Below are 26,649 nucleotides of genomic sequence, written 5' to 3' on the forward strand. Positions count from 1 at the left end.
TCAGAGCTGAATGCAATGTCTTTCAGGCCCTGGTCTGCTCCACCCCCACCCGGCACCCGTTTAGTCATCAACCTTATGGGGACTTAAAATTGACTTTCCTTTTTGTCTCAATCAGGCCTCTGAACAGCCTCCTCCCTCCCCCAGCTTTGGAACCCTGTAAGCAAGATTTTCCTTGGTGTCACCCAACTGTCATCTTAATGTCTCTTAATGTCCCTACCTGGATGGAGAACTTGATTTTAAACCTGACATTTCAAGTTGGAGAGTTTGTGTGAAGTATCCAAATGTCTATGAGCATTTCCAGGTTAGGTAGATCGCTGGCATAGAATGCCTGGCTACTCTAGGGAAGTCAGGACTGGCCTTAGAGCAGAGCAGGCACCATGGTATTTTCCTGGTCAACTAAAAGCAGGAGGGCAGGACTCTGGGCTTTCTTAGCCCCTTTGAAAGTAACATCATTCAACTAGCTCTGGTTTTGTTCCATCTTCTGTGACTAGGCTTTCCCAGCACTGGGCCTTTTCATGGGATGGCTGCTAGTTTTTCTTCTTAAGCCCAGTGCCCGTGTTTATCAGACCAAGATTATTAATTACCGCATCTGCCTTTATGCCTGGTTCTCCAGGGAGCTTTCAAGGTCCTACAGAGCTCAGGGGGCATGCCCGGGCATATGCTGAATTCAGGCATGTTTACACTAAGGAAAACGCTGTCCTGGGTGAGAGAGACAAGCAACAGACCTCTCTCCTTGGCTTTTTATGACGAGTCATGTCCCTTAACTATTAAGTTTAAAAGGGATCATTTTGTGTTGGAAGTTTATTAAGTGGTGTAAGACACATGGGTGTGATCAAAAGCGTCCTATAACGAGGGCAGTTTATCTGATGCCCACAGGGTCATCTTATGAGAATGAAGGGTTTTTTTTTTTTTTTTTTTTGTTTTGTTTTTAAAGATGCATATTTTCTTTTCAGGTAAATTCCTGCTCTGGGCAATCTCTCACGGTGGAGAGACATTTAATGAATAAAACAGTAGCGTGTGTGTAGTTTTCAAATCGCTCAGACACGCAGTGATTTATTTACTTTGTGAGTTAAACACTGCTTCTCTGAGTGGGCTTGAGGGGCGGGACCTAGCAGTGCGCCTCCCTCTTACTGCTGTTCAGCATTCTAGAAAGACAGCTGGTCACAGTTCGCTTCAGTGGATGAGGCCAAGACAGCAAACGACATGGATCTGTCTGCTAAACCCTTAGGTCAAGAAATTAAATAAGAATTAGGTACGGTGAATAAAGGAGAGCTTATTTTAAATGGAATCTTCTCGCAAACCGTAGTCAAGACAGCGGACCCTCTAACCCCCTCTACTGGAAACTGTCAGAACTGTGTGGCTTAAAGAACAGCTTTTAACCTGGCCTTGCTGGGGTGTGCTGTGTTTTGTTATTTTGAGAATTTAAACATTTTCCTTTTAATCTCAGCTGTAGTTCATGCATGATTGCATAATTTTTTCTTAGGCTCTGGAAAGAAAATAAGTAATTCACCTCTGACTTATAATTCTTTAAACTAATTATTGGCGGCGGGGGGGGGGGTAAGAATTTTAAAGAGATCACACAGGAGTAGACGGATAAGTCACTTAGGTTTCTGTTCTGTTTTGTTCTGCTAAGTAGGCTTGCTTAGTCACCTAACATCCAGTGACTCTTTAATTCAGACAACATTCACCTGAGGAAATCAAACGGCTTTGACATGTCTGGTTCAGCATACACTTTGCTACCCTTCCTTGGCCTCTGCCTCTGGTCTTCCTGGCTGCCCCTGTACCTGCCCATTGCTCTCCAGAGAGACTCGGCATTTCCTTCCGCCCAGGCCGGTTAACCTCACCTTCTTCTGAGTCTACAGTTTAGCATCTTAACTAATTGTCTTAGTGAGTAAGCCAAGTCTTGACATCAGATCACAAACAGGTCGCCAACTGCAACCTTCTTGGGACACTGCAAATAACTCCATGACATTGGTGTAACGCTCGCTGCCGTTTTTAAACAGCCCATGGCCTGCAATTGCTACACCAAAGCTGTGAGAAGCAACCGAGGCAGCTTCTCTGCTGCTCCCAGCCCTGGGTGCTGCCAGCATTTCCTTGACTTTGTGTAGCAGCGTGTAGCCTTCTCTGCTTCATGTGACTCACAGGACACAAATGAGCCCATCCATTCCAAAGCCAAAACTTGAGTGTGGCTTTACCCCCCCCCCCAACCAGTGTGCCTGGGAGGTTGTCTTCTCAGAGACTCCTCCTAATCTCTCTGCTGTCATTACAAATATCTCAACTTTGAAATTTAGCTAGCAGGAGGTTGGGGGGAAAGGGAGCCGAGATGGGGGACAGGGGCTCCTTAGTTTCAACACATTTCTGGAATTACTGTTTTATGACATAGCTTTCACTAAAAGATTATTTTCCTAGACGGATTATTAGAACTTACTCTGTTATTCACTTCAAAGTCACACAAGGTTTTATTGTTCTCAATTATAGTTGAACTCTGTATATGTGCATGTGCTTGTGTGCCTGTGTGTATATTTGTGTGTGTGTGTTTGTATGTCTATGTTTCTGTGCATGTGTGTGTATTTCTGTGTGTATGTCTATGTGTGTATGTGTGGGTGTGTATGTGTGTCTGTATCCGTGTGTGTGAATATGTATGCCTCTGTGTGTTTGTGTATGTATATGTTTGTGTATCTGTGTGCATATGTATATATTTGGGCATCTGTGTGTGTATGTGTGTCTATGTGTGTTTCTGTGTACATGTGTGTGACTCTGTGTATGTCTGTGTTTCTGAGTGCATGTGTATGTATTTCTGTGTGTATGTTTATGTGTGTCTATGTGTATATATTTCTGAGTGTGTGTATGTGTGTCTGTATCTGTGTGTGTTTATGTGTGCCTCTGTGTGTCTGTGTATGTATATGTTTGTATATCTGTGTGTGTCTGTGTGTGTATATATGTGTGTTTTTGTGTGTGGATATGTTTCTGTGTATGTCCGTGTATGTGTCTCTGTGTGTGTCTACGTGTGATGTGTGTGTATGTACGTATGTATGTGTGTTTGTATCAGTTTGTGTGTAAATGTGTGTCTGTGTGTGTATATGCATGTTTGTGTATCCGTGTGCATATGTGTGATATTACATATCTGTGTATACATGTGTGGATGCATGTGTCTGTGTGTGTATGTGTATCTCTGTGTCTGTGTGTATACATGTGCATGCATGTGGAGGTAGAAAACCACCTTGTGTCATCTGCCATTTTTTGAGACAGAGTTTTTCCCTGGCTTCAACTCACTAACCATGAAGGCCAGTGAGCAAGAAGAGTCCACGGCCTTTGCCTCCTCACTGCAGGGACACACCTGGCTGCTTTGTTTCCTTTACGTAGTTCCAGGGTCTTCACGCTTCCCTGGCTAGCATGGCAGTGACTGGACTCTCTCAGAAGCCAGACTGCATTGGAAACCCTTAATGTTTTGGATGTAGGCGGCCTCGCTTAGCGCATAAATCAATCTCTCTCTGTTTTATCGATTTTTTTTGTAAGTTTTACAGCATACACCCAGCATAACTTATTTCTCAGGCCCCTTGTCTCTGACCTCTGCCCTTGCCGCACCACCAAAATAAAACACACACACACACACACACACACACACACACACACACGCACACACACAAAGCATAGAAAACATCTCACGGAAGCTGCTGCGTGTCAGTGTACCCCACGGTATACTCCTCTTTCCAAACATCTTCACTTGCAAATGTTTACTGCAGTGAGTCACTGGTCTGTTCAAGAAAGAACTCTGGCTTCTGCCACACCGCCAAACCTGGATCCTCATCAGGACTCCTCCCGGCTACCCTGTTGTTGCCCTGTGCCGTGGAGATCCTGCAGCTTGGCATAAGCAGGACCCAGCACGTTCACATGCCCCAACAGTTCAAAAACGAGTAGATTTGGGGGTGGGCCAACTCAAAGTCCCAGATCTAGGCCTTAGCGCTAGCTGAGCTAGGCTAGCACCTCACCTCACTGGGGTACCGCAGTGAAGCTGGCTCTGATGGCGGAAATCACCAGTGGGCTAGCCTGGAGGGTGTGAGGGTTCAAGAGCAGGAGTGCGGGAGGGTGGGAGAGCGGGAGGAGAGGGGGGAAAGCCGGAGGGGAGGGGCGAAAGCCGGAGGGCCGGAGAGCTGGCCCAGCCCCTCATTGGTTGCTGCACTTGGGAGAGTGGGCCCCGTACCTTTGCTGGATAGTGCAGTGGAGGTGGTTCTGAAAGCCTGGGTGCAGGTGAGCCAGCCCAGAGCGCAAGGGAAAAGGAGAGCTGACCTTGTCTCTTGCTGATGATTGTATTAGTGACCTAGCCAGAGCAGTGCTGAAGACGCTGGTGGTGCCAATAAGGGAGACCCCGCAGGCTGACCCGCTCACCTACGGGCTGGGTCCTGCTTATGCCAAGATGCAGGATCTCCACGGCACAGGGCAACAACAGGATGCCACACGTGAGTGTTCAAAACTGCTTTACATGAACGATAGGCCTAGGGATAACGTGTGTGTGTGTGTGTGTGTGTGTGTGTGTGTGTGCGTGTGCACGCGCACCTTTTAATTAATAATTTCATCTTTTAAGGGCTGGAGAGAAGGCTCAGTGGTTGAGAGCACTTGATACCGGAAACAACCTGAGGTCAGTTCCTAGCACACACATATGATACGACCATATGTGATTCAACTCTGTCGCCCTCTTCTGGCCTCTGTGGTCACTACATACTTACAGTGCACAGACTTACACACAGGGCAATACCCATACACTAAAATAAAATAAAGTAAAAAATAAAACCTTCCCAGCTTGTGACTATCTTAGCCCTATCCCTGTTGAGTCAGAAAAGAAAGAACTTCATCTTTTACTAGCTGAGTCTCACGGCTTCTAACATTCTCTCCTGTTCCCCCGTCTGCCCCTGCATGCTCTGTCTGTGACTGCCTTTCCTTAGTGTTTCTTTGTCTTATAGAGTATTGATTATACAGCATAATTTATGTGGGTGACATCATTTTTCTCACACGCGTGTAGCATATTTCCACACATGTGTAACACACTTTGATTCCATTATCGTCACTTGCCTGTCTCTTGATCCTCTGTCATGATCTCCTTTACGCTGTCTCACGAATTTTGTCAAGAATATGTCATGTTGTCATGTTCTGGACCTAAGTTACCAAAAAATTCCTCCGATCCGCAGGTTTCTCACCGTTGCAGCCACAAGGGAACCGGTCTCTCAGCAGCACAGTGGTGACTTTGTGTGACTTCCCAGGCTTGTCACAAAATGTATCCACACGCACATGTGTCCCTGTTGCTGTGACCAAAGAACTGACAAGAACCAGGAGAGAAAGGGTGCTTATTGTGACTTACAGAGTCAAAGAATACAGTCTGCTAATGTAGGGAATACTGTCTGCAGGAGGGGACGGGACACGCTGTAGCCTCTGACAGGAAGCAAAAAGTAGACAGGAAGTGGGAACAGACTATAAAACCCCAAGGCCCTTCCCGGTGGCCAGGTGGCCATCTTCTCCAGCAAACCTCTTCACAATCTTAAAACAGACAAACAAACAAAACAAAAAAACTAATAGGGACCAAGTGTTCAAGCCCAAGAACCGGTGAAGGACATTTAACATTCAAATGAGAACATAGAATCTAGTGAAAATGTTGGGGCCGGAGAGATGGCTCAGTGGTTAGAGCACTGGCTGTTCTTCCAGAGGTCCTGAGTTCGAATCCCAGCAACCACATGGTGGCTCACAGCCATCTGTAATGAGATCCGATGCCTTCTTCTGGTGTGTCTGAAGACAGCGATGGTGTACTCATATATAAAATAAATAAACAAATAAAGGTTGCTGACAGGAAGAAGACAGAAAAGAATTTATCTCAATCCAGGTACGATAGCACACGCCTTTAGTCCCAGCACTGTGGAAGCAGAGGCAGGATGGCCTCTATGAGTTCAAGGCCAGCCTTGGTCTACATAGAAAGTTCCAGGGAAGCAGAGACTATACAGAGAGACCCTTTCTCTAAAAATAAGAAAAGAAGGTGTCTCCCTACACGAGATTGGTCTGGGATATATCTCCTTTCTAAATAAATAAAGGTGTGTATTCATTTCCAATTCTGAATTATAAGTTGGATAAGCCAGTTATCATGAACGTACCCTGGGGCCTCAGGCCTCCCTCCCCTGGCCAACTTCCTGTTGGTTACATTTACTACACACTCTCAAGGTGTCCTCAGTTACTCAGAGAAGTCACTAACTTTGCTCAGAGTCCCGTATCCATCTCCCTTCCAAATGCTAGAAAATTGGAATACTCAAGGTATGATGGCTTTTTTGTTAAAGAATCTTTTTTTTTTACTTAAGATTTTTTAAATGTTATATATATGAATATACTGTAGCTGTCCTCAGACACACCAGAAGAGGGCATCAGATCCCATGACAGATGGTCGTGAGCCACCATGTGGTTGCTGGGATTTGAACTCAGGACCTCTGGAAGAGCAGTCAGTGTGCTCTTAACCACTGAACCATCTTTCCAGCCCCTGGTAAGATGGCTTTTAAGAATCAGAGAGCCCACATGCCTCCCTGGACAACTTCTGCCTCAAGCCAAGATGGGGTAACAGAATGAGAGGGGCTCTCTGGGTCCATGTTTCCCGCTAGCCCACTGCAGACACTCCCCAATAAAGACACACAGTTTCATGCTGCAGAGCACAGTTCAGAAACTTAGGATAGTTTTCCTGCTGGGGTCAAACCAAACATCTCCTCCTAAGTGAAGAGTATGTTAGTTACCTTCTGACCTACTGTGTGGTTTACACTGACTCGCCCTGGCCTCCTCCCTCCCGACACTGCTAATGAAACACACCCTCTCTCTCTCATCTCATGCTGGGTTTTTGTTTGTTTGTTTTGTTGTTGGTTTTTTTTTTTTTTTTTTTTTTTTTTTTTTTTTTTTTTTTTTTTTGGTACAATTTGTCAGTACTTACCTTTACTGCGCCTTCTTTTAAAGATGCTGGAAAAGATTTCATCCTGTCTTCATTTCTCTCGCGTGCCTTGAGTCTTGTTGTTGGTGTTGTTGGTGTTGGTGGTGGTGGTGGTGTTTTTCTTGTTTGTTTTCTGTTTTGCTTTTTTCATCGCTAAGCGGAAGAAGAACTGGAAAGGAGGCCATCTCAAATTCAGGAACTCTGTCGGTCTTCTTTATAAGTGTGGCTTCCTTCTAAACTGTACTAAAACCACGAAAACACCCGTTTGTTGGAATCCTGTGAAGGAGAGTGTAAATCGATCATCACAGGCTGGGAACAAACACAGGCGGACCGGGAAGGAACAGAAAGCACGCTGAGGGCTGAGAACAGAGGTTTTCTCCCAGGCAAGTGCCTTCTGGACGTCTTTAAATTCCACACAAACCCAGGAGAGAGAGAGAGAGAGAGAGAGAGAGAGAGTTGAGGGTACTGAGAGCTCGGAAAGCGCCTGGGGAAGGAAGAGATGTTAAAAGTTCCAAAGTTCCTGTTTCTCCTTCTGAGGGATATGGAGAGGGAAAAAATATGATCTCACTTTGCCCTTTGCCCTTTGGGGCTAGGGGCCTGATGGGCTCTACCTTAAAGAGACCCAGTTTCTGGTCTGAACTTGGCTCAACTGCCATCTTCTAAAGCATAAATCGGATGCTATCTCTCCTCTGTTCAAGTTTCTCAAATCTGACTGTACCCATCGGCCCCTGCTCCTCCCCACCGATGCTCCCAGATCTGTCCCTGTGGCTCACTCTGTAGCTACAGGGTCTAACCTCCTTGACCTTTAGGCATCAGTAAACCCCAGGGCCTTTGCATCTGCTCTCTCTCCAGATAGCCATGTCTGCTCCCTCCTCTCACCAAATATCTGCTTAGCATCCTGTCCAGGGAGTGCTCCCCCCTCCAGCCTCAGTCTTTCCTGCCTCATGTTTTCCTGACATGGTGGCATACTCGTCCGACTTCTACTGGTAATCCTCTTTCCTCCAGAATCTACGAAAACAGTGCCTGGGTCCTTTTTACTGTAACCCCAGCAATGGCAGTGAGCACCCCATAAAAGACACACAGCAAATATTTGATGAATAAATACATCCAAGAGTAACCTTAGACCAGACATACATCACTTTCTCTTTATTTTTACCTGTCGAGTGCCAGAAAAAGCCTCATCCTCTTCCAGGGTCCTAATATTCAGCGATTTATGTTTTCCAAGCCACTACTTCTGATCTCTCTATAGATGATGGTGATGATAGACAGATATATAGATGATCAATACATAGAGATAGATAATAGATAGATACAGAAACAGATAGATAAATAGATAAAAAGTTTGTTAAAAAAGAAACTGTGTATCCTAAGTAAACATATGTATATAACTATGTTAATGTATTCATATATGTATATAATTATGTTAATGTATTCATATATGTATATAATTATGTTAATGTATTCATATATGTATATTATCACTTGGGTAGCAAACTGATGCTAACAGACAAAACCCCATTACCGCTCATTCTGAACATAATCCTTCTGTGATGTCATCGCAAATATCTAAATACTAGCCTTCTGGTGGGAAAGAGACAAAATGTTTTCTTTGCCTACCTGGGGTCTCTCTGATGCCCCCCCCCCCCAGTTCTACAGTTCTAAATCATCGCTGCCCCTGGAGACTCCAGCAAGTCTCCAGAGCTTGAAGCAAGTGATGGCCAGCTCATTCTTTTGTTATTACACAATTCACAGCTCCTCCAATTAAAAGACATGAGGACGCATGGGCTTCCTTTCATCTGCAGAAAACTGGCCCAAAGGAAGTTCCAAGGATCCTGGACCCACAGCCTGCTCAGATGACCAGGCCAGTGGCGCACTGAGCCGACATCAGCTTCATTTGGCCTTTCCACTCTGTTCTTCTTAAAGCACACTGGATAACTCTAAGTATTGGCCTCGTAAGATATTCAATTGTGTGCACACTCCTCTTTTAAACATGGAAAAAGACCAGGACTATCCTCTCTCTAAATCATCACTGTATTGCTAGGGCACAGCAGCAGCTCAAAGTGGACAGAGGGACGGTGGCATTAGAATCTGAGGGCAGAGCCATCCAATTCTCTCTTCACTTTACCCTGTGGCTTCTTAGCACCCAGACTCAGAATGCCAGAGGCAACCACGGTAAGGAATAGAAGGTCTGTATCTGCAAGGCTCCTTACCCTAATGCCTGTGCACCCCCTCAGCAATCTGAAATATGCCTGTCATCTTGGGATCAGAATAGTAAAAAAAAAAAAAAAAGAAAAGAAATCAAGCAGAGCTTAGAAAATTTTCTTCAACCCCCTGGCTCTCTTAAAACACAACACACCATACTTTGGCTACAGCAAGTCTCCAGGAACTTCAGCTTTCTGGCCTACATAACAACGTGATTGTTCGCTCACACGGAAGGGCGTTCAGAGAACCTAACAGCTGCCCTGTCGGAATTTGTCTACATTATAAAATACTTAAAAAACATATTGTTTTTTCTGGGCTCAATCTATTTTCTGTAACCAACTCGATGGTTAATAAGACAAGTTACCACTAGGGGGCACTGGACTAGCACAGACAGGAGAGGAACACAGCAGCCAGGGAGCTGGAGGCTTCCCCCTGCTGGGCAAAGAGTGGAACTGCCTTTGTGTTTTCTCCCGCTCTGCTGGAGCAGCTGTGGGAAGAGCATCCTCAGAGTCACCAAGCAGTGTAGGCCTCGGGAGGAGACCTGCTCCCGTGCTGCGGGCACAATGGACATCTCAGCATCATCTGAACAGCCACAGAAGATGAAGGTTCTTCCCGTGCATCTCCAAGTAATGTTCCATTTCCGGGCTTGCCGGATGCGAGATGTCTCACGTGTCCACTTTCCTGACACGGGAAACGTTAAGCTGTGTTTGTTTCTCTTACAGAAAGCTGTAAGCTGTTTTCTGCGTATTGTCTGACAGGTAAAGGCTTTTTCCCTCTCCCTTTCCTGACCCTGCTAGAAGAAAGATGAGCTCTATCAGAGGCCCCAGTGAGGTCACTCCTGTATTTTTCTTTAGCACAACACAGAAGCAGCCCTCTGTTTCAGATTACAAAAGTCTTGCACAGCAGATCTAAGAGTCTGTTTCAAAAACATTTAAGTCAATAAAGGTCACATCCCCGGAGGATGATTACTGTGCCCCCACCATTTATTATTCATCTGCCTCTGAGGAGATGGGTGCAGTTTGTCCTCTCTCTCTCTCTCTCCCCTCCCTCCCTCCCTCCCTCCTTCCTTTTTCTCATTCCCACCTCTTTCTCTCTCTCTCTCTCTCACACACACACACACACACACACACACACACCTATCTCTAAGGTCTGTTCTGTGAGAAGCATCGCTGGGAGCTACATTTCAAAGGGCTTCCCCAGGCTGGAGAGAGCTCTGTGGTTAATGATGCGTTCAGGACAGACCTGAGTCTCGTTCCCAGCACTTGTGCCGGCAGCTCACAGCTGCTCATAAATCCAGCCCAAAGAAGATCTGCATACATACACGCCCATACCCACACTACATATGCATACATACACACACATGCACACATACCACACACACAATAAACACATATACACATACAAAACAGACACACAACATATAACATAACATAAACACATAACAGACACCACACACACACACACACACACAAATCACTTAAAAATAATACAAATAAATGTCTTTTTTAAAAAGGCTTTCTCCTCTCGCACACATCTCATAGGAAGATTAAACAACTCTATATTTTTATATGATGTTTAAAAAAATTTCTATGTTTTAAAAATGTTTTTCTTTTTTACCAATGTCCTTTTATAAGCAATGGCTATGATCTGTTTTATAAAAATGAAAATTGTCATGCAACTATCCAGCCAGTGCCCCCTCATAAGAATGAAACTCTCCTGCATGTCTGAGGGGAGCACAGGAAGCACAGCTCCAGCTGCTGAGAAGCAGTGCCCTGTGACCCGTGCACAGAGAGACACACAGGCTCACACCACCAATGGTGTGAGCTCTGTAGCCAGCATGCTCACTGGGAACGTCCACTGGGAGGGGATGGTCCCGTGAGAGCACTGGAACTTTGCTGATTCATATTAAGACTAACTGGGGAAGTGAAGAGGAATGAGTGAAGGAAAGGGGTCTGTGAAGACAACAGACCGATTTTTCATCCTTACTTCTTGGACGCACAGGTAAAAGGTAGGGTGCTTTCTACTTTAAAAATTGCCTTGATCACTTGGGGTGTGAGGTACAATAGGTAATGACAGATAGATAGATGATAGATAGATAGATCAATGATAGATAGATGATAGATTGATAGATCAATGATAGATAGATGATAGATAGATAGATCAATGATAGATAGATGATAGATTGATAGATCAATGAATAGATGATAGATTGATAGATCAATGATAGATAGATGATAGATAGATAGATCAATGATAGATAGATGATAGATAGATAGATAGATAGATACATAGATAGATACATAGATAGATAGATGGATACATAGGTAGATAGATGGATGGATAGATGATTGATAGATAGATAGATAGATAGATAGATAGATAGATAGATAGATAGATGGATGGATGAATGGATAGATAGATAGATAGATAGATAGATATAGGTGATCAATGGTTGGCTGATAGGTAATAGATGACAGATGAATGATAGATATTTAGATAGACAGAATGTGCACATAAATAAATAACAGAAGAGTAGAAAACAAAGCTTCTTCATCAAGAAACTGTGTTCCAATTTTTTTTCTTAAAGAGCTTCATGCTTTTTTTTTAAAGAAAAAAACAGATTTATGTATATAAGAGTACAGTGTTGCTGTCTTCAGACACCAGAAGAAGGCATCAGATCCCACTACAGATGGCTGTGAGCCACCATGTGGTTGCTGGGAATTGAACTCAGGGCCTCTGGAAGAGCAGTCAGTGCTCTTAACCACTGAGTCATCTCTCCAGCCCCGTGTTCTGATTTTTCTAAGCCCCATGTTTTTTTACATGAACGAGAGACACTGCCAGTCTGTCTTGGTTAGCCTGTTTGTTCAAAATAGAAGGTTCTAATAACAACAGTTTTTTAAAGTCCTCGGGGCCACCAGCTCAGGGGAAAGTGCTCTCCAATCAGGAACCAGCATCCCTTGCAGGTTTCCTTCTACACCAATCCCCTGGGTTGGCAAAGAAATATGAAAGCCAGCTCTGGATTGTCTTTGATCACCCACCACAATCACCCACGGATACAGTAATTAGAGGAGTTCATCGGTTGTCCTAAATAATAACTTTCATATATCATGGTAAAAGTTATGCTACACAATTGGATTGGTCTAAACACCAGCCCAATTTAGACACAGTTGGTGGTTTTCCCTCCCTGTCCTACTGCGTCTGGCTGGTTCTGCTGCACAAAGTGTTCAGTGAACAGGGATCATTAGTATTTCTCTAGGGACCCTGAACACAGAACTCCTGTTTAAAATCTCAGTTGCCAAACATGTCCTCAGAACACTCGATCCACAGTGAAACTCTATTACTTAAATTAGTCTCCTCCAATAGACCGTATACGACCCCTTCCTGCCAAAAGCTAAGTTAAGCAAAACACAATAAAAAAAATCAAAAAAAAATTTTTTTCTCTCTCATGAATAGAGGTGTTATCCAAAGAGCCTCTTGTCAGACGTTCGAAGGTGGTCAAAAAATACAAGAACAAAACAAAATCTTCCTGGAGCAAAAATCCAGTTTGTCAACCCAGAAAAGTGGGAACTGTGCCTCCAGGCCCTTGGACACCACACCCGTGGATTAGCAGATTCTCCAAGGTCTGCCTGGGACCGGGAATAGCTGGCTGTGTTTCCCTCATTTACCTGAAGTCATTACTCAAGAAATAGGGTTATGTTCCTCACTTAACACGATCTCTTTAAAGAGCTGGACCTGACTCTCTAAGGAGCCTCTTGTAAAGTCCTCAAACACACACTCTCTCTCTCTCCCTCTCTCTCTCTCTAGATTGAATGTTTCTCTCTTAGCTACTGAAGTTCTTTCTTCATGTATAGCATTTCCTCCATGTGAAACATACTCATTCAGTATCCTCATAAAAAGGACATACCAAGTGAGAATTCCTGTAAAATCTAAGAAATTGAGGGTAGGGTTGGGGGGGGGGGTAAAATCCATTGCTGAGTTTTTTCCTACTGAGAGAGAAGTGCCCTCCCCGCCCCCACACTGTCACACTAACCCTTGCCGGTATCATGTCAACCTTGAAGGAACTATGTCTGTGAGATTGGCCAAGAGAATGCTTAGGCCTAATAAACTTGAATCATTAAAGCTGATTTTATTCCTCTCACCAAATTCAGCATATCACAAAAACAACCAACCAACAGCCCAGAAAACAAAGCCCTCGGAAGCAAGCAGCCATGTGATCTGAGGCTGTCTCCTGGTCAAGAGTGGCTGAGTTCAGCCCACTTTAACTGGAATGTCCACAGAGAATCAAAGGACAAAGGATGTCTACAGATAGGCTGCTCAGCCGTCGTAAAACTCTTTAATGACCAGCAGGCAAATCGGGAGAATCCTCCCAGAATGGTTCTTAAAAATTTCCTGTCTGTTCTACCAGTGGTGTTAACAACTGATAAACCATCCTCTGTTCGCCTCTCACTGCAGAGGGACATCGCACAGAGCTGGCTGGCCATGGCTCCGCAAGCCCTAGCTACAAAGGCCAAGCCCCGTGTATCGGGTAAGTCATATTAGAAATGACATTTTCTGACCATTGGGTCCTAAAATGGGTTGTTTTCTACCAAAACAGGACAGAATGCATCCTTGAGGGTCCTCCTTTCTCTATGGAGCGCCACATACACTCCTGAAAGAGAAGAAGTCCGATATGGCCCCCTCCTGATTTGCTGGGTTCACTTAAGGAAAACAGTGTGGACACCTAGCCCCCTCTTGCCTAGAACCACTGACAAGCCCAAGAGCAATATATGTATTGGCTTCCTGAGCTTCCCTGGGGGAGAAGGTACCCCGGTTCCCATGACGGTGTCAGCTTTTCCTCACTGACTGAGCCGAAAACAAATCCCTCTGTCCAGAGCCAATACCCACCCCCAAAGATATTATTATCTTAGTAGCCTATCCCATAAAACAACAACACTGGGTCAAACTTGAGTGTGTTTGATAGGCGGGGACCTTCGAGATTTGGTTTAGCTTTTCATGTGTCCAAATCTGACCCAAAGTTCTAAGATGTGAATGTCTGATACTCACTCAAAGAAAAACAGATACCGTTACTGATTTGGGGTAGGAAGGTGACTTGGGGATTTGCTCACAAGTTGTAAAGAGCCTGAAAGATTATCTAGTTTGTGGGGGGAAACTGAGGTCAAGACAGGTCATAGTAAGTGCCAACGGTCGTAAGCAGGCAGCACTGAAATCTCTCCTTCTGCTTTGGGTCCCAAGCATATGTTGTGCTGTTACACCAACCTTCTCCTGAGCTATGACAGTGTATAGGTACACTGTTCTTGTAAGTATTCCAACATCGAGTAATTTGCCAACAAAACAGAAAGAAAAGAAAGCTCCCAGGAGGAACTAGTTCCTTGTAAAAAAAAAAAAATATCTTGTGAAAATCAATATTTTAGAAATCAAATCACCCAATTTTCTGTCATCTTAAATACCTTCAATTAGCAGATGGGTCCCACCAAACACTGCAGTGCCTATGAGGTGGCTCCAAGGGGCGGCAGAGGGAGCAGCCAATCAGGGGTGTCCTCCGGGAGGAAACAGCCAATCGGGGGTGCCCATTCAAGGGAGGAAACAGCAGGAGATTGGGGCAGAGGTGAGTCAAGCAGCGCCAAAGACCCACCCTGAGCTCAGCTTCACTGCCTGAACTGGGAAAGGCTCAAACTCCTCAAGCACAGAGGCGCCTGAGAACATCAGTGTTTTGAATATCTTCAAATTACTAGAAACTTCTGAATAAGATCCCCTCTCCCGCTCTAACCCTCCGGAATTACACAACACACGGTTAAATAACCATTCTGTGACATTTCAATGGCCTTTTAAATATTTTACCAGTACTTATTTTGATTTATTTTCAAGGCGAATTATAAAAACGTCTAAACTAAAGGCATATGATTATTGAACATTAAAAGTCACATTTGGTTGAAGACACCCCCTCCCCCAAACCAAGTCTTCTGGCCTTGGCCTCAGCTGAATGTCTGCAAGTTTATGCACGAGCACACTCTAGAGACCATCTTACGAAATGTGTAGGAGCCAATCTATGGCAGAATAAAACCTAAGGAAGACAGTCACATCCATCCAAGGTTGACAGCGATACCCCCAAGTGCTGACAGTGTGGGGGTTCACTGGGCACCCCTGTGTCCCAGCTGATATCCTCTCAGGCTAGACCCACTTGAAACACATCCTGGCCTACTATTTCACGAGCACCTTCCCGCTTCCTTTCCTCTCCACCGTGTACATCTGACTCCTCTCCAGTGCTGCTTCTGTGAAGCCAAGCCTAAGATGGAAGAATATAACAAACCGTCGGGTATAACTATGTTAGGTGTGAGTATGGTCTTGAAGAAGGTGAGAGAGAAGAATGTGTGTGTGTGTGTGGGGGGGGGTGATGGTGTTCCTGAAGGGGAAGAAGACCAGGGAATGTCACTGCAGTGAGGCCATGCCTGCAAGAAGTGCAGAGCCCCATGAGAGTCTGGGGGGGGGGTAACCATGGCCAGCAGAGACTTAGGATATCATACAGAAAGAGCAAGAAGGCCGTTGGTGATGCTGCAAAGAGGAGCTGAGGATGTCAAGAGGAGGTGGTCTTGAGTTACCAGCTCATTGTAAGATTTTATAAGGATTATTACAATGGAGATTGTGTGTGTGTGTGTGTGTGTGTGTGTTACAAAGCCACTCTCGGGGCTGGTGGCACAGCTTGGTGAGCAGGGGCTTGCCAGGCCAAGTGTGAGAGCTTGAGATTAGATGTCAGTACCTACGTAAATATTGTTGTGTGATGGTATTCATACCTGCAGTGCCAGGGCTGGCCACAGAGAGATAGGAGTGTCCGTGGGGATGGCTGGCCAGCTCTGCTAGCTGAATTGGTGAGCTCCAGTTTCCATGGTAGACTGAGATCTCCAGATTCTGTGGGCCACCTTGTCTTAAAAAAAAATATAAGGGGAGAAGGACTGAAAAAGAGTCTCGCCATCAACATCAGGCCTCCACTTGCACACACTCAAACACTGTTCATATATGCACAACTTTGTGCTGTGTGTATGTGCACAACTTTGACCAGACCGAGTCTCTTATATAGAGACAATCGATGTGACTGTCATAGTTACACTTATGTAGTCACATGTGTGCAAGCTTCATCGTCACCTAACCAGGGCACCACCGATGTGTGCCACAGATGGACAAATTGAACGACAGGAGAACTTGCTGGTCCCCACCTGTAGCTTTCGTGGGAAGGTTCCTTTCTTCTCCAGTGTTACTGCCTGTGTGCATCCTAAGCTGTCAGATATTGACCAGAAAACGTCAGCTTCGTCTCTGAAGAAGCTCAGACAGGTGAGGCAGCTCAGTGTGGAGGGGCCCATGGGATTCTTACAGGGGAACCTCCCAAGTACGGATGAGCCTAGACCTCTCTACTCACCATGGGAGGTCTAAGGAGAAGGGAGAGAGAGGGGCTGAGGTAGAGCAGGGAGACCGGCCCTTACCTCAGGATTGTGAGGTAGAGGGCATGTGGAGGGCGATACCACAATCTTATCACAAGAAGCCCACACAGAGGAGGGAGCAGCTGCCTCCCCTGGCCTGGGTTCCTGGAGTTCAGCATTCTTGAATTAACTGGGTAGAAGGGATAATGGATAGTATTCCAGTGAGTTATGCAATGTTAGTTATGCAATCTAACACTTATGAACTAGGCTCTGAGTGACAAGACTCTTCTTACTCCCAAGCAGGTTTGGGAGGAGAACTTGGTTTTCCTAATTCCAGTATCAGGTGGACAGTCTGTGGGCCACAGAGCACCATACTCTTCTCTTCAGACTTTTATATAAAGGTTGAGCCAGGTGACTTGGGGGAGCAGAGGAATCTGGCATGTCTCCCCAACGCTAGAGTGGAGACGCAGTGGTTAAGTCCCAGCTAGCACAGAGGGCTCTTGAGAGATCCCCACAAGAGATCCAAAGTGCATACATGTGTTATTTCACGGGCAGTGACAGAGGTGCATCCTGAGCTCTCTTGAGGGGAACAAGCATGCCTTAACCTAAGGCACTCTGCTGGCCTCCCAGAATGCTTCGCTTCCCCAGTAGAAGGTACTGGATCCTCCCCAGAGAGCAGGATGGGGTCAGGATTGACTCCATAGCGTCCAACCCTGTCGTCTTCCCACTTCAGCTCATCGAATTCGTTTGTGTCAATATTTTACTTTGGAGAGTAGAGAAGCTTCCAGAACCTACAAGCTAGCCAGCCAAAACAATAGCATATCCCATGAACAGAACCTGAGTCTTCTTGGATGGCCGGTGTTCAGGGAAAATGTTCTCTGTGCTTCAGTTGTCTGAATTGGCTCCTCTTACCCCATCCAAATATATTAAGTTTTGACTGTGGTTCTGTTGTACCAATGGGAGTGTTTTGTAATACCAAATTAGAAATGGGGATACATACAGTCTCCACAATGAGAAGTTGGGGACCCAGTGTCGTGGCCTGCTGCAGTCTTGTCCTTAGATGTGGCTGAGATCTGCCCTAAAGGACCAGCCAAGACTGCTTTTTATCTGTTGCCTATTTCTTAGACACTTTGGAGTGTTTAGCATCTCCAAAAGGCACTGGTACTAACCGCACCATGGGGAGCAGGTGAGATTCTAACTGACAGCATTGCCCCTGCACATACATTACTAGCTCTCAAGGTAGCCTAAGGTGGTACTTGGTGGCACAGTCTTGAAGGGTTGTGAGGAATCTCCATCAGTCAGTTCCTTCCTCTCTGTTAGAATTTGCTTTGCACAGATGAAATCAGTAGCTAAGGCTCAGAGATTTCACGGATGGTCCCAGATCTCTCTCGAGTCACCCAGAGAGGATCAGGGAAGATACAGGGCAGAGGGAATGACACACTAAAACCCATAGTCTATGGGAGAGTTGGCAGGGTTGGCCCATGTGACAGTAACTCTCCTTTAGAAGGAGATCTATCAAGTGAGATCTCTGGAGCTAAACTACCCAAACACAAAGATAAAAATCTCAAAATGATGGCTAAACTGATGTAATCTGCGATGACAGGTTTCCACCCGTCTGTTTTAACGTCCAAGGCCAAGTTAAGCCAGGCGCCGTGGGAATGATGCTATCGCTAGGCCTGGCTCTCACTAGATAAACACGCATCCCTGCAAAAGCACCAGGGTTCGGGCCAGTTGTCAGCCAAAGATAGTTCCTGAAATGAAGGGACCTGACATGAGAAGCTGCTTCTTACTCACCATTCGATGTCACCATAGACGTTAAGAAGTTAGACAAGTGTGGGTGGCCCACAGGATCACATCACACTTTCCTGTTCAATTTGGGCAATGGAATAGGATTCTGATTTATTTCTATTTTGTAAAAAGGTGACTTAAGTTTTTTTTTTTTTTTTTTTTCAGTGCAGGCTGTAGAAGGCAGATTGTTTTTATTTTGAGGATAAAGAGAACAAACATAAAGTCAGGTACTGATTAATTACGGAATAGCTCCACAGTAGGAAACTGTTTCCCATTTCTACTTCACCAGACCCTCTGTTACTGACCACCTCCTGGTCACTGACCAAGGTTCTTTCTGCAGTTATGATGTCACCATGAGTCTGCGATCCAGCAATGAGACTGGTCATGTCGAGAAACGTTGTTTTGTGAGCCTTTATGCTAGTCAGCCACGGGTGGAAATCAAGGCTACATGTGAAAAAAAGGTGTCAGAGAATTACATGTTTTCTTCAAAAACCTTTGTGTAAAATTGTCTGAAAACAAACAAATAACCCCCCTCAAAACAAAAGCAAACAAACAAACAAACAAAAAGCTAGCAGTGACTTTCAGTTCATAGCTCAGGGATAGTTCAGAAGGGGCTACTTCAGTCTAAGGGTCAATCAAAGAACTGGGGAGGCTGAATTTCTGTGTCCATAAAAGTCAGCACATGATTCGAATTGCCTCTCTCCAAGCTAGAGAGATGGATGGGTGTGCACAGGGGTTCACACAGAGCAGAGCAGACACTTGCACACCGAGGCACATTCATAGACACACCCATAAAGAAAACTTGCTCTGTAAAGCCTCAACCACTGATGGGCTTCGGAATGCCCAATGTGGACTAGTCTGAGAGTTTAAAAGTCCAAAGGAATGATCAGCGAGGGAGGCCCTCTGAGGATCTGAATTACTGGGGCTCTGCCTTATATTAAGAGATGAGTCTCCTCACGCTCAAGGGTAGGAGGCATCCAACCTATTTGTACCCAACTCTGGCTGGTTCTCGCCTTCCATTTGAGAAAAGGAAAAAAATTACTCAGATTGAGTTTCTTCAAAGCATCCTGTCTCACTCTAAGGAGTGGGGGTGGAAGGTTCAAAAGCAGTTTTGAAGTTATCAGTCCAGGGCAACAGACCCACTAAAGACAGACCTAACTGTGGGATAAGAAAACTTATACTACACATACTGAAGACCTTCCCACCATGCGTCCCCTTACCCAGACGTCACAACTAGGGAGAATCACTGCATGTTCTACTAAAAGATGGATCTGTTTGACGAGTCAGGACAAGCAGCAGAACCACTGGACACTGGACTCACCAGACCGAGGATTAAGATAAATCTGACTAAATCGTTAAGGGTTGTCATGGCTACAAGAGCAGATAGGCTGTTCGAGCAAGCAGAAGGATTCGAACCAAGAACTTGGGAAATGCTATAAATGGAAAGCTACCACAGGAATGAAAACCGCTTTTTTGTGTGTGAAACTTGATTTTTAGATGCCATATTGGTAGACTTTCATTGTATGTGGTGATAAATTTTATAAAGAGGTTTTCCCTTCAAGTATGTTAGGCATTTAGTTAGGAGTGTCCCTGTATTTCAGACAGCCTCATTTCTGCTTTGTGTCACTATATAAATACACATATAACTACGTATATATAATCGATTCAAACATACACATGTGTGTATGTATATATAAATTCCAGGACCCACATATGAGAGAAGGTGTGAAGTTTGTCTTTCTGGGATGACCTTCTTTTGCTTAACATTATGGTCTCCAGTTCCATCTACTTCCCTGAAAATTACATCATTTCATTCTTCATTATGGAAAATAAAACTCCATTTTGTGATATATATATATATTCTCTTCTCTCTATCCATTCATGTGTGGAAGGACACCCAAGCTGGTTCCATACCTTTGTTTCTTTGGAATCTGGCAGAGGATGGCTATTAAAAATATGAAGAACTCAAACCTCCCCCAAAATCAGACAAGCCAATCAACGACTTGTCTAGTGAAATTGACAGACAATTCTTTAAAACTAAAGACAAATGGCCAACAAACATATGGGGGGGGGGAATCTTCTGCATCCTTACCCATCAGGGAAATTTAAATTAAATCTATATTGAGATTCTAGCTCACTTTAGTCAGAGTTGCTGCTACAAAGATAGACTTATTAGTAGCTTAAATACAACCAAGAAGAGACTTGAACTGAAAGATCTCTCAACAAAAACTCACAAAACTCAAAGTCAAATGGGAAGAAGACTAGAAAAAAAACAGAATAAACTATCCACTCACAGGGTGTTCCTACCAACACCAACAGAAGAAATCAGAGAAACAAGAAAAGAAAAATATTTGAAACAATAATGAGACTGTCCCCCAAATTAACATCAGACCCAAAACATGAATTCTGGAAGCTCAAAGACCACTGAGAAGGATAAATAGAAAGAAAGAACAGAAAGGAGAGGGAAAGACACACACACACACACACACACACACACACACACATATACTGTAGTCAAGCTACAGACTATCCCAGATGAGGGGAAGCATCTGGAAGAAGCAAGAGGAAACCTGTCTTATCAAAAATCAAAGGTAGGGCCTGAGGGCAGGCAAGATGGCTGAGTGGGTAAAGAAGCTTGCTGTCAAGTCTGAGCTCAATTCTCGGGATTCACATGGTGGAACTGACCATGGAAAGTTGTCCTCTGACTTCCACACACATGCTGTCACACATACACTTCCCAAACACAAAGTAAGCAAACTGTGATTTTTAGATGGTTACTTGTGATAGCTTTAGTGGCTATTCTTGGTTGTCAACTTGACTATATCTGGAATGAACTACAATCAAGAAATGGAGGGCTCACCTGTGATCCTGATCTTGAGGCAGAATGACAACATGCCTTTGATGGAGATCCTGAGGCGGGATGACTCACACCCTTAATCTAGATCAACATACATCTTTAATCCAGATCTTGAGGCACACCTTTAATCTGGGCCATACCTTCTGCTGGAGACCAATCTACAGACCATGGAAGAGAGGTTTGTTCTTCTTCATCTATTGGAATGTACTTCTTCAAGATTCCAGCTTATACAGAAGACCAGATGAGACATCCAGCCTTGTGGAAATGAGCAACTACTAGATTCTTGGACTTGTCATTCACAGGTGGCCACTGTTGGGTTAGTTGGACTGCAGCCTGTAAGTCATTCCAATAAATTCCATGGAATGTATATTCATTCCATAAGTCTGTGATTCTAGAGAACCCTGACTGGTACAATATCAGAAACCTTGAAAAATTTGGAAAGAGAAACTGGGATATTACAAACCTAGACTTTCTCAGTTGCATGGTTTTTCTTCAAAATAAATAAATAAATAAATAAATAAATAAACCAAGTTTGGAAAGGTGTGGCCAATAGATCTGCATCACAAAAGCAATTTTTTTGAAAATATTCAAAGCAAAAAATGATACATTAGAAACCCAAATATAAAACCAAAAGGAACACAGAAAATGAAGGAAAAGAAAATACAGAGCTCTCCTTTTTCTTATTTTTGTTGGTCCAACACATAATCATTTGTTCAGGCTCATAACCATATTTTTTTTTTGAAAACATAGCTTTGGAATTTATTAGTTTTCCTTCTCAGTTTCCACTTTACATATTTCACGGGTTGGTGTGATCACTTTTTTTCCTGATCACTTTCGGGTTATTTTCCCTTTCTTTGTCTGCTTTCTTTCTTTCTTTTGTTTTTCTATTTAAAGACTTATTTGCTTTATGTATATGAGTACACTGTCGCTGTCTTCAGACACACCAGAAGAGGGCATCAGATCTCATTACAGATGGTTATGAGCCACCATGTGGTTGCTGGGAATTGAACTCAGGATCTCTGGATGTGCAGCCAGTGCTCTTAGCCACTGAGCCATCCCTCCAGGCCCTTTGTCTGGTTTCTTAAGGCAGAATTTTTATTCCTTTCCAATCTACACTTTCCATCTCATTCTGCAGTGCCACCACTGCCTTATATAAATCTTATAGCAACAATTAAAGAATCTCCCATTTGTACTTAAATAAAGAACCAGTATCATACACAATCAATCACAAGGAATCGCCAAGCAGGCTGTATCCTGGGTTTGAAAGGATAGTTCAGTAATCAATCATCACGTGGTATAAGTCACCACATCAGAAAGATAATGGAAGAAAGATGCAGAAAAAAAAAGCACTTTTCAAAAATCAAACACACATTAAAAAAAAAAAAACTTTCTGTAAACAAAGAATAGAACTATGCCAACCCAATAAAGATATTCTTCAGCTGACATCACACTTCAGACTGAGAAATTAGACGCTTCCTAAGGACCCTAGGAACAAAGCAGGTATCCCCTCTTTTTCGACACCTATCTTTATTGTTGCCCCCTCAATGAGATAAAAAAAGAAATAAAGAGAATTTGATGGGGAAAAGGGAAACAAAGCCAGCTTTGTTCAGAAATGACCCAGTCGTCCATAAAGAAGGTCTGCAAAGCAGACTCAACAACAAACTCCTAGAGCTCATTAAACCATGATTCTAGTTGACTTTCAGGATGGAAGCTTGGCATACCTGCAACAGGCAAGTAGAGTTTGAAGTTCAAAACACAGTACCATTTGTAGTTGCACGCAGCTTCCAGCACCCCAAGTACTCAGGCCAATATCTAAGCCTAAACGCACAGAAGACCCAGCACTCGGAACACCACCAATAAACCATGTGCACTGTGTGATGACTACACAGGTTTGTCCACCATCACAAATGTGCAGCTTCCAACAGAATGCTAATGGGTGGGGTGGGAAGACTCCAAGGGTGGGGGATGTGGGTGTTTGGCAACACTACACACTTTCCATTCAGTTTCCCTGGGAAACCCCAAATGGCTCTTTAAAGAGTCTATTCTTTAGGAAAAGAATTACAAATTTAGAATACCACAAAATAATTTCAAAGTCATTATCAGTGTCAGAAAAAAAAAAAAAAGGAATAAAAGTGTAAAAGCAAAACCACGAATTCAAAATAACTGAAAGTTAAAGCTTCGTACATTTAGATTGTCCAGGGTGGAAAGAGCCAACAGAGGAGGAGGAGGAGTGTCTAAAAGCATCATGTTTTCTTGGTCACTCTACATCTGTGGAGGATACTGCTGTGGTCAAAACTAAACAAATTACATAAGCTTTTTATATTCGCTCGTTCTGAATCATTAAAAGGGACGTAGGGAAACCAGTGTCGACACGGACTTTATCAGATGCCGTTGAGAAACGTTGCTGTCCTGAGATGGTTTAAGCAGGGCCTGTGATGTCTCTCTCTCCTCCCAGATGAGCTCTGTGGTCATCTGTGAAGAAGTAACAGGGGGTCCGTGTGGGTACCAATCTGGATGCATCATCCGGCATCCCGGTACTATTCTGTAAGCCGCAAGGTGAGCTTACGATCCAGTGGGAATGGCCTGTGGGGCAGAAATATCTGTGCACTGTCTTCCTGGACAGCACCAACAAGGGAAGATAGATGGACACTTGTTCTATGAAACACTTTCTTGTGAGCTGCTCCCCTTGTCTGGCAAACACACACACACACACACACACACACACACACACACACACACTGGGACTGAAATTCTGTTCCTGAACTGTAACTCGGGTAACAAAGATGGGGATTGTGGACAGTGTGATATCCACTCAGCATCCTCACTCCTAGAGAACACCAGCTGCTTCTCAACTGTAGCCCTGGGCACTATTCCTCTGTTACTCCCAGACTTCCTCTAGGCACCTGGTACCCTGCCCAACCTCGATGCAAAGGTCTCCTGGACATAAGTCCCCCCCAGCACCTCAGCTGGCTCTCAGGGTGTGAGATGATAAAAAAAACCAGTAGGCCCAGCTTTACTGTAGCCTCCAGGGTTGGTGGGGGTCATGGCTGGCTTCTCTAGGCTACCACCTGGCAAGCCAGCTCCATGCAGATTACCAGCTTTGAAAAGAAGGCAGATAAGTTAGGCAGAAGGGAATGAAGGAAATTGATCCATCTCAGAGCTTGGCCACCAAGTTCCCACAGGTGAGTTCTGGGGCTCGATTCCTCTAACCGAAGTGTCTGTCAGAGTTGGTGGAGAGTCCTGGTTGGGAAAGAGCAGTGTCTAAGAACAAGCCTCCATAGCTGTCCTTTGGTGACTGCCAGAGGCAGAATGTTGCCACCAGAAGGTCCATCCCCAGCCACACCTGTCAGAACTCTGTCCCCCTCTGGCTCTCTGCTAGGACTCCTCCATCCACGAAAAGCCCCCTCTGCTCAGATTCTACAACGTTTTGTCCTTCGTGTTCTTTTAAATATTCAGTTTGCACTATAAATAATTGCTTAAGAAGGTAAAAGTGGCTTTTCACCTACATCCCCATGGCAACCAGCGCTGAACTCTGACCCCACTGAAACGTAATGTCTGTCACCCCGGAGGTCTGCCGATGACACCACCAGAATGTTGCTAAGGCTCAGAATCAGTTCTTTGTGTTTCATAAACGTCAGAAGGCTTAAAAAAAACTAGTAAATAAATAATTTGCTAGGGTTCTATCTGAGCTTATATATAATATATATATGTGTGTGTATGTATGTATATGTATATATATATATAAACATTAACCAAAAGCCTAATACTTAAAGATTTCTTTATGTAAGTCATGGAAGTAAACAGGAATATGTAATCTGATAAAACAGTATTTAATTTATTAACAACAATTAGCAATGGCAGAACAGGATGCCTTTCTTCCCTCTGCCACTGAAGTGGACAGGCTGTCCCTTCTGAGAGTGGTTATGTAACGTGTCACTGAAATCCTACCTGCCTCACCATCAACCTGGCCTGGAGACAGACAACCTGCCAAGCACAGTGTCATGACTCTCCTATTTCACTTTGCTCGGTCATCTCCGCGAGGCGTTCGTCCTAGCAAAGCCGCCTGCAGCCCAGTGCTGCGGACAGGTGCAGCCGGCAAGCGTGCCACGTGGTGGGAACCAGAGGAGATTAAAGTTAGAGAATGACACACGGACCCATGATGCCCGTGGCCTGACCACCGTTGTCGGAATCGGCGGGGTTGTCAAAACACTCCATCCTGCAGTCATGAAGCAGATTAACTTGTGATAGTGACAGCACAGTCTTGTGACCATCTAAACTGGTAAACTCTGGGACGGAAAGTCTAAATCATAGCTGAAAATGTCAGCGAGAGCTCACTGTCTTTTCAAACAGAGGTATAGACACTTCCTGGCTTCATCGGGGTAGTAGAGAATTGGGTGACAGACTGGCAGGACACCAGATTCTTTGTCCCCTTCTGTCCTGCCAGGGCACAGCTATGGAATCCTGATTCAGAATGCTCGGGGGTTTAGTCCAATCTCCTGTTTTCCCAAATGAAGAAATGGGATCCGAGCAACACGTCCACCCTGGGGGCCTGCAGAGATGGTGTCTCTGAAACTGGGAGGGGATGTGGGCTGCCCAGCAGAAGATGTGGTTTGTAGGAGGAAGCCAAGAATTCTGGTTTGACCCACAGTCTAATGCAAGAGAGCAGGCAATCTGCAAACTTTGGACCCGAGCATCATTCTGGAACACGTTAGAAAAACGAGAACTATCTGCAGATCCAGGCGTGTGCCACGGCGTGTGTAACTCCTTCACGTGTTTCTGATGTGTGTTCGCAGCGGAGAACTTGCTGGGTGTGTCGTGTTCCCCTTGCTTTGCACAGGGACATTCCTAGTGTGTTGAACACCTCACATGCTGTCAAGGCCACACTCAGGAGAATTTGAGAATTGACTCCCCTTTCTGTCCAAAGTAACTCCTCAGCCCTAGCAATCCAGAAATGGACATTGCCGTGTCATGTCCACCTGTGCTGCCTTCCTTGGGGACCCCCACGAGTGACACATAATCTTTGTCAGCGTCAGTGTCACTTTGATCGCTGCCAACACTTATATAAGGACAGCTATATGCCAAGTGGTACTGTTAGAGCTAATAATATTAATCCACTAAAACGCACACACCACACACCCACACACAAATACCACACACACCACATATACATGCCACACACATACACACACATCTCATATACACACCAAACACACACATCTCACCCACACCACACAGACACATCTCACATACACTACACACACACAAATACCACACACACCACATACACACACCACACATACCACATACACACACCACACATACCACATACACACACCACACATACCACATATACATACCACACACACACCTCACAGACACATCTCACACCCCACACACACACATCTCACATACCACACACACAGACCCCTCTCTCTCACACACACACA

Source organism: Micromys minutus (genome assembly GCF_963924665.1).
Source record: "Micromys minutus genome assembly, chromosome: 27".
Taxonomy (NCBI): domain Eukaryota; kingdom Metazoa; phylum Chordata; class Mammalia; order Rodentia; family Muridae; genus Micromys; species Micromys minutus.